The sequence below is a fragment of the Aotus nancymaae genome, unplaced genomic scaffold (genome assembly GCF_030222135.1).
Source record: "Aotus nancymaae isolate 86718 unplaced genomic scaffold, 86718_ANA_hifiasm-v0.15.2.pri h1tg000059l, whole genome shotgun sequence".
Classification (NCBI taxonomy): domain Eukaryota; kingdom Metazoa; phylum Chordata; class Mammalia; order Primates; family Aotidae; genus Aotus; species Aotus nancymaae.
Window position 1 is genome coordinate 18,247,375 of NW_026988473.1, and position 12,494 is coordinate 18,259,868.

Here is a 12,494-nt window from a genome sequence, read left to right on the forward strand (position 1 = left end):
TAAAAACAATTTTAGGTTGGGCATGGTGGCACACGCCTGTAATCCCAGCACTTTGGGAGGCTGATTCAGGCAGATCACCTGAGGTGAGGAGTTTGAGACCAGCCTGGCCAACATATTGAAACCGTCTCTACTAAAAATACAAAAATTAGCCAGGTGTGGTGGCGCACACCTGTAATCCCACCCACTCAGGAGGCTGAGGCAGGAGAACTGCTTGAACCCAGGAGGCGGAGGTTGCAGTGAGCCAAGATCACACCACTGCACTTCAGCCTGGGAACAGAGTGAGACTCTGTCTCAAAAAAAAAAAAGAAAAGAAAGAAAGAAAGAAAGACACTAAAAATAAAAAATTTCCAATTCAGAAACATAAATTTATTTCCAAGTTAAGAAAACAAAGAAGTGATTTACTAAAAAAAATTTAGATTGGTAAACACATATAGAACTGCTTTATTCAATTCTTTTATGTGAATTCAAGGATTTCTCCCTATACTGTCCTAATAAAGTTTTCACATTATATTTAGAGTGTCTGTACACAAGAAATGCTTTTTAGATTCCTTCTGAAAAGGCCAAATCATGCATCTCTCTTCATTGTCTAAAGACTGTAAATAATAGAAAAGCTACAGCCATACATCTCTGGATTTTTTTGCAGGCCAAATTCTGGAACTTTGTGGGTTTGGTTTAAGTAACTGGCTCATTTTTTCCCAAAAAAGAAATTCAATATTTATAACATTTTAATTATAAAAATGTAATATGACAAGAATGTCTTATTAAAATCGTGCCCTTATGAATAATTTAAATGAAAATGGTTTAAATTGAAGCATATAATTTGAAAAATAATCCAAAATAAAGAAAAATGTCATTTAAATTCTGGAACCCACAAAGGCACACTGAGAGAGAAAACTGAACAAAAAAGAAAAATAATGAAGGCAAAGGACAAAGCAAAATGATGATTTTTGTAGGTTTTTTTTTTTTTTTTGAGGCTTTAAGACACAGAATCCTTTAACTGGTAGGACACATGCATATTATCTTGCTTTATTTTTAACGGAAATTAGTATCTTTTAATCTACATTCAGTATTTTGAAGTGTTGGTTTACTCTGTCCTGCCCATAAAAATCATCTGATAAATACTCTGACTTCAAAAACACAGGGCCCAGCAGGGTAGAGATACTGTATTCTGTCCTGGAAATACATGCAGGAAGAATCAAAAAATAAAATTCATCATGAATAAAAATAGAAATGTTTAAAATACCATTCCCCTTTCTTTCAGAAACCTTATTATCCTGTCAGGGTGAGGGGTGGAATACACTCCATGTTTAAGAGTACTGCAATCTAAAACCAAACATATCAACCTTAAGTGTACAAACTACAGTCAACAATTCTTCCTTTTCAAATGATATTAATGAAAAATAAAGATCAAATTCTGAATGGGTGATTTTGTTTTATATGCAGTTTTACCCTTACAAATGTTCACAAATGCAGAAATGCATTAAGGACTGCTTAGGGTCATGTGCGGTGGCTCATGCCTGTAATCTCAGCCCTTTGGGAGGCAGGAGGATCACTTGAGGCAAGAAGTTTGAAACCAGCCTGGACAACACAGTAAGAAACTGTCTCTAAAAAAAAAAAATTAGCAAGGTGTGGTGGAGCATGCCTGTAGTTCTAGCAATTCAGGAGGCTGAGGCAGGTGCACTGCTTGAGCCTGGGAATTTCAGGTTACAGTGAGCTATGATCACACCACTGCAATCCAGCCTGGGTGACACAGTGACCCTATTTCCAAAAAAATAAAGAAAGAACTGCTTACTTTCAGCAATGTGAATAGTTATATGCAGGAAAACAAAAGATTAGAAAGGACCTGAGTAAAGGCCCCAAACAGATGTACCCTACCCTTTTCCCTTCTTGGTATCTCCAAATTTTGGCTACGGTCTAAAATGAAAAATTTTTTTTTGGTCATGTTCCAAATTCTATTATTTGGAAATAAGTTTTCATTTCTTTTTTGAACGAACACAAGAGTTAAAGCCTTTCATTTATAACATCTTAGTCCAGGAAGTTACCCTTTGGTGTTATATCTCATTGAAAACAGTTTCGTTGAAACTGTGCAAAGCCTGGGTTTCAAAAAGACAGCTTTTGATATATCTATCAAATATGTAAACACAACCTTATGAATCATGTTCTCTGGAAAACATAAGTAGATTTTACCCCCCTTTTTTTTTTCTGAAACATCTACTGTTGTCTTTTTATATTACACAAAACATTTCACACCAGCAACAGAATTGGAGTGATAAGGATGGGAAGCAGATTACCAAACAAAAAAAGTCTTAGTGATTAAATACTGTAATTTGTGGGCACAAAAACCTCACCACTTCATAGATGTGACTACTTGCAAATGTCTGGCTCTATGCAAATACAGAGGTAAGTTTACCTCTAAACAAAATATGTACCTTTCCACTTTCAAAGTCCATTCAAAGCACTTCTAATAAACTATTTGTTCATTTAACTCAAGCTAGAGGTAAGCTGGCAATTAAAAATTCAGGCATCTTCTTTCAAGGCAAATGGACACTGTGGTTGTGGTTCATTCTGAATGATTCTACACGTCTACAAAGTCAAGCCATACAGTCCTCTCAAGATACAAAACCAATTCACCAGAACAATAGTATTTGACCACACCAAGCAATAACAAATATGGAAAATATGGATCATTTAAAAATAAATTTCTCAAATTTTTTTTTTCAATTGGCAAGTTAGTTAATATTCTAAGACACACTTAGGTCAGGTTCAAGGGAAGGAAATACTTTCCTGAGATCTGACTAGCAAACTAACAATATTGGCCTATCAATTCATACTTAAAATCTTTCAACAGAATCCCACTTACAAACCCAGCCAGTTTTGCTGCTTTCTCTACTATTACTATACAAATATTTTTTGAGATCACTCTTACTCTGTTGCCCAGGCTGGAGGACTGGACTACAGTGGCGTGATCTTGGCTCACTGCAGCCTCCGCCTCCCAGGTTCAAGCGATTCTCCCACCTCAGCCTCCTGAGTAGCTGGGATTACAGGTGTACACCAACACACTCAGCTAATTTTTTTGTATTGTTAGTAGAGACGGGGTTTCAGCATGTTGGCCAGGCTGGTCTCAAACTCCTGACCTCACATGATTCGCCGGCCTCGGCCTCCCAAAATGTTAGGATTACAGGCGTGAGCCACCGTGCCTGGCCCCATTACCATATTCTAAGCAAACCCAGTCAACAGAGGAGTTATAAAAACGCTATTCGTCACAAAACATCAAAGGGCTTTTTTAATGATATATGAAAGTGGTCTAGTTTTTATATGCACTAAAATACCAATAAAAATGGAACCTAATTTTTTTTACTCTCTCTATAAATCATTTCTGTCACGTGGTTGCCCCTAAAACTAAAACCTGATAGCTGATTTCCAAAACCACTGTTGTACTTTATTTCGAATCTCCCACTTTACCAAACTTGAATGAAAAAACTTTTTAGCTACCAGTTCTACTTGTGGGAAAAAGCTTTTAAATACTGTGTGAAAAATGGTTTTTCATAACCAGTTAGGTCTCAAAACTTACAGACAACAACCAGACCATGGAAATAAGGCGGAATTTATGGAGCGGTACATGGTGGCAGAAACAAAGAGGTCGTCCAATTCATGTAGACAGGTAAAACAGGTACTGCCACGCTTGGCTATCTAGTGTTATCCTGAGATTCTGATACAGGCAATCACACATCAGAACACAGTGCTTCATTTTGCCTCAAGTGTTGAAAAGAGTAACCAATATCAAAGATCAGAGTTCCAACATGCAGAGAAATACTGAGCCAAGAGGAAGGTAACACAGCTCAAAGCAAACCTAATTTCCATAAATAAACTCAAACAACTTCACAGCACCGGGGAAGCCTGGGAGGCTTGCTCCCTAGAACTAAAGGCACCTGCAACCCTGGTGTTTGTTTTAAATTCAGTTTTGCACACATATCTTTCTACAAGCAACTACAAAGGAGTCCTCTGGAAGCTCCCAAAATTTACGAACACATCCAAGCTGGTAAGAAAGCATTTCACAAGTAGGAACTGCCTGACCCTGCCTGTCGGCATTAGCAAACAAGGGCAAAGTTCACCACATGCAAGAGAAAGCCAACCTCACTATCATGGGCATGTTCATAACTGCTGCAACTGCTCACACCCCAAACCAGACAGACAACAGCCAGAACATTGCTGTACATCTTACAAAATTCCAGCTCTTGCTTAAGTCCCACCAGACCCAAGAAAAAGAGCCTAGTCTAACCCCAATAAGGCCATGAGTACCAATTGCCACATGGACAGTCAAACGCTCTAAGAACAGTAGAGAGTGTAAGCCACAAACCACAACACAGAAAGCACACCCCCATATGCCTAGGCGCCAGCCACACAGATATTTCAAAGGCAGAATGCCAGACGACCAGGGTCCGGCCAGTTGGGACCCCCCTCACCGACCCTTTAGCCGCTACAGGCCCCTCGACCACTATAAAGACGGCAAATCCCAATGTTAACCCCTCAGGCTGCTTGCCCACCTTCCAGGAATACAACTAACAAGCCCTTGGCAACCTGGGGGTCTGCTGGTGGCCTTCTAACGGGACAGACAGCCCCCAGATCCTCTGAAAAGCAGAAACCCCCAACTCCCTGTCTCGGCGGCGGCCATCACGGCAAGAAAGCAGGCTTTTACGACAATTCCCACAATGCCCGCGGCCTACAACTCCCAGTGTGCACCGGGCGACGCCGCGGTTAACCCTGTCGTGGAGCCGGGCTGGTGAGCCCTACACCCTTTCCACTCCCAACAGCCAATTGTTGCACCTACTTTCACCCTCTCAATCTGAAAGGAACTTCGGAAGTTTTCTCAAACACCTACAGTTCTGCTATCTAGCCGCCTTCCCTTATCACACAAACGACCTCAACTGCCCAGAAAATTATCCCTGACAGAGAATCATTTGTTAATTTCCAGAGCAGTCCTTAGAGTGTCAAATGTTTCCCATTGAAAAGGGTACACTTCAATTAATCTTCTTCTTCTTTATCATTTTCCAACACTTTTCTAAGTTATTATACTTCAGAGATTCGTGTACTCAACACTATTAATTTAAAATCTGTTTTCTAACTTCTGGGAAGCAACAAGAGAGAAAGACTATCCTACAACTGCCCACAAGTTCTACCTATCTCCATTTTATAAGACAAATTTCCTCCAATATATTGTCTCAAAAAAATTATGCAACTCCAAGTAAGTCCTAATAAGAAATATTAAATATGGGCAATATATTTTTTCAATTTGAAGTTAGTTTTTTTAAGGGGAAAATCTGGGTTGTGTCAATATACTTTGGTTTCCCTTTCACTCTATTGATTCTGTTGATAGAAAAATGATCAGAAATATAATGATGCTGCTTTATTACTTTTTAATTTTAAAATGCCAACAAGCAACAAGTAAAGAAACATTTTGATAAAATTTGAAAAATAAACTAAGAGTTCATTCTTTCAGGAAACTGCACAATTAGATATTTTATTCATAAATGAACTCTTCAAAGTTTTTCTCATTTTAATTAAAAATAAGAGTTTTAAAACGCACTTCTTTGAAATACTTTGCCCATAATTTCAGTAAAGATTAACAATCACGTTTAGAGATCACTGTATCATCAATATAAGTTCAATATCCTGTTTGTACATACAATACAAACTGTAACATGCCCAGACGTATAACTGAGAGACAAAACCATTGTTTGGTATTTGATGCATGCACTAAGGCAACAACTAGAATTCTACCAAATTATCTGCTATTTTTCTCACACCCAAATATAAAATAAAATTTATATCATGTCTGATTTTTCCACAGAAACAATCTGCCATTTGAAAGGGCACTCAAAATATATCATGAATTTCAAATCACAAAACTCAGAAATCTTAATACACATGCAAAAACCTAAAGCCTTGTTGGAAAGATATGTATTCAGTAAAACTCTACAAAATTATATTTTGAACGTGTCCCTTAGTATTACATTTAGCTTATTAGTAAATTTTTTATCTAGCAAACTGTGATGAGAAAATACTTCATCATTTGCTTCTTCACTCCTGTACGATATGTAGTTTCCTAAACAAATAAGATAAATGCTATATGCCAAGATATAAAAAATTATATATTCATATGTATTTGGAATTTTAATTTATTATGCTACTTTAGCATCTGTACATTTCTAATTCTTACCTAACACTTTAGTTAGTATTTGGCTAGGCAAACCTCTATTTTTTTCCCTCTCTTTTTTAATAGCTGCCAGATTATGAAATTTTAAAGCATATATTATATATTATTCTCCTGATGTTAAAATATATGATGATTCATAAGACAGGCTCAAAAACAAGTCAGAAATGAAACTGATTTCATACATTTGTTACATGCTTACGACTCTCTCCTCAGTACTATCAGATTATATTTCCAATTAGGAGGTTAGTCCTTTTTTTTTTCTTTTATTTTAACCATTCAAAATACAAGAGGTAAAAACTGATATATTAAAGGGCTTTATGTAAAGATTACATTAGAAATAATTTTATAATCTTTTCAGATTACCCACATCATTCTTTTAAAAAACAACTTAGAAGTTTAGTATATTTTAATTAAGTAATTTAAGTAAGTCTTACTCTATACACTTAATATTAATATAAATGTCTTTATAAGATGAAAACAAATTTATTCTAGAAATGAACTCGTCAAATGTATACCAAAAAATTTAGTATTTTCCCTCAAGTTTTTAGATTCTATTTCACCACATGAATTTTTAACGTATATATTTTTAAACCCTAAACTCTATACTAAGATTAAAAAAATATTTATATGTAACAGTATTCATATGTTTAAAATTAGGAAAAATCTTGTATACTTTTAAGAATATATATACGTTATTAGAAGACAAACATTACAATCTATTTCTTTTCCCAAATGTGGCATTGGTGACAAAGCTGGAATCTACAGATCTGCATATTTACTACAGATTCTATATATAATTTTTGAAACTATTTGTTTTATTCTTTTAATTTCATAAAATACTTCAAAGCATTTAAAATGTTTGTTTAGACAATTTAACTGCACTTTTAATCTGCTTTAAAACATCTGATTTTCACACATGTATTTTATACTGTTCTTGCAAGTAACTGCACTAATAGAATTATTGCCAAAAATAGAATGAATTGCAAGTATTCTAATATGCTTAAAAAGTTAGTCTATCTCTTCTTTTCTTACGTTACCAACATAATACAATTAGTAAACACTGAAAAGAGTTTATACATAAAGTATAGGTTCTTGCCTGATTAACCAAATTGTTTATATTTACATTTTGACCCTACAAAACAATGTTTTCCCAGCATGCGCGTATATATTAAAGTTTAAATTTCCCTGTTACTGCACAAATCTTAATTAACTTTAACTCATGGGCCTGCTTTAGAAACAATGATCAGTCTTTCAAATTTATCAAAATAGTTTATCATGTTGGTTTTTAAACATCTATATTTAGGAATATTTTAGATGTCTGAAAATTCTCTCGTTTCTGATTTTGCTAAGTATTCTTTAAAACTCTGTGCCGGAAGCATAACTTTTATTTTAATTTGGTTATGCCTTAAGTATTTTTAAAAGATGGATCATAGGAATCCTCTTATCATTCAGTCTACGAGAAAGTGCAAAAAAAGGGGTCTGTTTCATTTTTTTCCCCCAACAAATCTATCTTTTTTAAATGAAAAATTTCTAACTACCTTTGTTTTATTTAAATTAAAAATCTGCTTTCTATCATCTTCATAATGTTTTACATCAGTTAAGAGAAGCAGAGTTTCAGTACATGTTACTTCTTTCCTCTAATTGAAATGCTCTTTTCAACCCATGGATAAACAATAGAAAACGTTTCCTTACCTAAAGAAGAAAAGTTTCACCTTTAAAAGAATCTCAAAAAAAAGAAATCTTCAAATTTCTTCAGGAGATGAAATTTTTGCAGTTTCCTATAGAAATAAAAAAAAAACCACAAGTAAATGATTATGATTACTTCTATTCTGTAAAAAATCACGATGGGTATATAGCTATTTGTATATTTTGAGTCCTAATTTTATGCAGCAAGTCTGAAATATAATTAAATTAAATTAATGCTGCAATTAAAAACCCCGTTTTGAATTTTACCACAGATAGTAGTTTCTGATATACTTAGTTTTTCTGCATTTAACTCTGCCACTGACATATTTTAGGGGTCCTATTTATGACTCAATAGTTTTAATACTTTCACTATATTTAAGTGATTAACTATCCTTATCTATTTTTAAATGTTTCCTAATATATAACCATTATTATTTTATAGATAGTTTCGATAGTCTAAGCTTCAAGTAAACATATGAAAGAAAAAAATATAAACCCTAGAATTTCTAAGTTTCGAAAGGCCTTTCTACCTTCAACTCAATTTCCTCAAAAAGGGATATTTTAAAACCCTTCATACTCTAAGATGGAAATGCTAAATACTCAATTTAGGCTGAATTTTTAAAAACAATTATAGTGCTTCTCCTTCTCCCTCTTTCTGCCCACAATTTTTTCTCCACTTTAATGCAGGTTTACATTCATTAGCTCACATGCCTTCACTCCAAAGAAAAATTATTTTCTGCTTAGAAAATGTTCTGATTTCTTACATATTCCCTTCATTTCCCATAAGGATCTACTACTTCAAACTCTAGAAGGGAGAAATAAGTATTACTCATGCTGCTTTCCGCTCCCCACCCCCAGCGTTTCTCCTATACTAGTTTTTAAACTATTTCTTCTATAATTCCCCCATTCCCCACTTAGCTTTTTTTTTTTTTTAACAGACCAGTAAAATTTATCTAACATTCTTCTCCCCAGCATTTGAGGGCATATTCTGATTTTGTTTTCATGTTTACTCACAGTTTAGTTAAGCTTATCTCTCCATACTCCAGACATAACCAATTTTCACTCCCTACCAGGAACCTGTGGACTTGCAATGTGCCAGGCCCTGGCAATTTTGTGTTCTTCACCAGGGCATCCTGCTTAGGGTTCTCACATAGGTGAATAAAGTCAGAGAGCACAGCTGAATTAGAACCACAAGAAAGTATGCCAACCGCAGACATCACTCCTCATTTCACAAAAAGTGTCTTGCTCAGAACTGACCCTGGCACTTCAGAGCAACATAGAACCCATAAAATCCCTATGCACAGACACTAAAAAATTGCTTTCCCTATGCCACTCTTGGCAACCTTTGGTTTCCTCAGCTCTTTCCCAAGCCCCGCCCCCCCCCAAAGATGTGAATTTTGTGGTACAAGTTTGCAAGCACTAAGCAGAGGATTTTTCTATGGATAGAAGAGATGTCAACTCAGCAGCCCAAGCAATTTCTAGGGCAGAAGGAACAACAGGACCTACAGTCTCCACTCAGACTAAAGGCTTGAGTGCTGCCTATCATTTTGCCTTGTCGGTGCTCTCAAGGGACTGTAAGTAGGCTGTGCCTCAGTTTCTTCATCTCTAACTTGATTCCATTACCCAGAGCAACAAGCAGATGCTAAAGTAGGAGCAGCCAGGGGAAGCAGAACCAAAAGGCAGAAAGAAGAGAGACCTAAACTAAGATGGCATTCAGCCCTCGGCTCTACTCATTTTCCTGAAGCCTTTCTCCCAGCAATGTGGGTGGACTGTGCTATTAGGCAAGATTGAGGCGTCCGATATGGAGAGCCTCTAATATCTCCACACCTCACAAAAGTGCAGTTGAGAAATAAGTACAATGTTTTTCTTTTCAAATTAAAAACAATGACAAACTCAAAGCCTCTTTCTGAAGCACTTACAGACGTGGTAGGTAAATAATGCTTTTTATAAAAAAATAAAACACAAGTGGGTACAGAGCCATAAAAATCTTATCTTTGATTCATCCTCAGGGCTGCTGGCTTATTTTTCTCCATGTGAACAGATGCATTAGTGATGTGGACTTTCACAAGAGTCCTCATTCAGTAACTTGATGCTATTGGAACTGGGGAGCTAGCACAGTGGGGAGCCCTTAAATCTTCGGAAAGACTCCCTCCAACCCAACCCTGGCTCGAGAAACTGTCAAGGAATTTAGCAAAGCATTTTTAGTGTTCTGAAAGAGGACTTCAGTCCCCTCCCCTGCTCAGAACTCCATGCCAAATTAATCTGACTCATTAGTTCCTATTGAAACACACTGTTTTTTAAAAGAAGGCATTAGGCATAAACTTAGTTAAAAGTAATTATTCAAAACACCAAGATATATTCATCTTAAACAGTAACAGATTAACATAAACTGCTTACTAGGTTCAACACTAGATGCAGCCAGGGGATCCTTTATTTGCTGGAACCATCCATGCTGCCAAACTCCCTCAAACTTCCCTTTCCATTTAAGAAAACCAAGTTTCTAGAAATAATAAAGTAAGAGTTTTCTTTTTCCTCAACTTTTAAACATTAGCTACAAATCCGATCTAAAACTGTTTAGCATAAAATTAGATTCTCTCTTTTCTCTTCCTCCCTCTTTCTTTCTCTTCCTCTTTTTATTAATTTGGGAACATTCACTGCCTTGCCCACTCTACTTTCCTACCTGGACATCACTCTAAAACTGAAGGAATGTCCGCTTTCCCTTCATTTTCACATGAAATATCTCTTTAAACACACCACAAACTTCCTGATTTCACTGTACTGAAATCCTGGCCAGATTTCACCAAACTCTATTCTCATAGAAAAGTAAAATGCAAAATGAGGGGGTTGTACCAGGCAATCTCCAAGTCCCATTTAGCACGAACATTCTATATGTGTCTATGATGATCCAGAGAAACTGGAATATCGCCATATAAGCACCCAAATTTGGACTTCCTTTCTATATGTGTTACTGCTGTCTCTCTCGGTCTGTTTTCCCTCCCCCTCCCAGACACTGATGGTTTATTTAACAGAGACTTCACTGAAAATCTGCATTCTGACGAATGCCACAGAAGCAAGATCTACCCTTGACTCCACCAGAGAGCCCTCAAGTGTACAGAGAAAGGGCCAAGGTAATAACTTGCTAATTATTACTCACTGGCTTGCCTAATGATAACCATCTAAATATAACTCATCCCCATCCACGGTGGTATTCACATATCACTTTTTCTCTTACACATTATTGAAATTTCACAGCTTTAAAGAGAGCCTGAAAAATATATGCACCTATCTAGTTCATGGACACTGTGTTTCCATCTAGTTCATGGACACTGTGTTTCCATGAACTTGTTGCTGAATTACAATTTACCACACATTTTTCTGGGCTAACGGTCTCCCGGTAACTGCTTCTTCAACAGAAATTATTTATTTATCTAAAAAACCATTCTGTATCACTGATGATGATAGCTCCATTCTTCCCATGAAAACCATGACAATCACCAGCACTTGTTTCTGACCCAACAGAAGAGCTGTTAATACTACTGCAGCACATTCTTCTAAGAAAAACAATAGTGTCGGCAGGGCATGGTGGTTCATGCTTGTAATCCTAGCACTTTGGGAGGCTGAGGTGGGCTAATCACCTGAGGTCAGGAGTTCAAGACCAGCCTGACCAACACGACGAAATCCTGTCTCAACTAAAAGTACAAAAATTAGCCAGGCATGGTGGTGCACACCTGTAATGCCAGCTACTTGGGAGGCTGAGGCAGGAGAATTACTGGAACCTGGGAAGCAGATGTTGCAGCGAGCCGAGATTGTGCCACTGCACTTCAGCCTGGATGACCAAGCAAGACTCCATCATCTCAAAAACAAAAACAAAAACAATAGTGTCTACCTATCCAATCACTACCATCATCAGCCTCATCCTCATAGCTGTCACATTTACTGAGAGCTTTCTAGGTGACAGGCACTGCTCTAGGCACTGCATATTTAATACTAACAACTTTATAATGCAGATTATATTATCATCCCCATTTCATAGACAAGAAAATCGAGGTAAACAAGGTTAAGCCATTTGCTCTGTATTCTGAATGAGATCCAAGTTTGAAAGCCACACATTTTAGGTATAGAGCTTGCCCGCTTAACTGCAATGATACTGACTCCCAGATGAAGTGATTTCCATGTGCCCGGTTACCTCAAAAATTCTCTGATTATCGAGCACTTGATTATCTCAGAATGTCTTGTCTCCTAATTGATGTCTCCTAAATGAAGATATTAAGAATATCTTCAAAGCATGATGTAGGTTGAAAAAATTAAACAATAAGAATACCTATAGAGTTGTGAGGAATAAACAATTTAATGCTAAGCACTCAAAACTGTTCCTGACACAGTCAAAAGTTTGAAGAAATGTCAGCAATTATTATTTAATCAGAGTCTCTTAATTTGCAGATGAAGACACTGAGGTCAGTTGTCAGCTAGTGAAAAAAATTGACCTGGACCCAGATGTAATACATCCTGCTTCTGTTTTTTTTTAAAGACTATGTATTAATGGCAACTCCAGAGACATGCTTAAATTTTAAGTCCTCCATCTCATGTTTCTTAG

The 12,494-nt window shown here is 36.4% G+C and overlaps 1 long non-coding RNA gene across 2 annotated transcripts in view; it reads right to left on the reverse strand.

Annotated features, from left to right (window-relative positions):
- LOC135270097 (uncharacterized) overlaps window positions 1-12,494 on the reverse strand; it is a 102,319-nt gene that overhangs the window by 11,855 nt on the left and 77,970 nt on the right. For both annotated transcript variants that reach the window (XR_010338320.1, XR_010338319.1), the window contains exon 3: window positions 7,907-7,992. This is a non-coding gene — a long non-coding RNA (uncharacterized LOC135270097). The remainder of the gene's footprint in view (window positions 1-7,906; window positions 7,993-12,494) is intronic.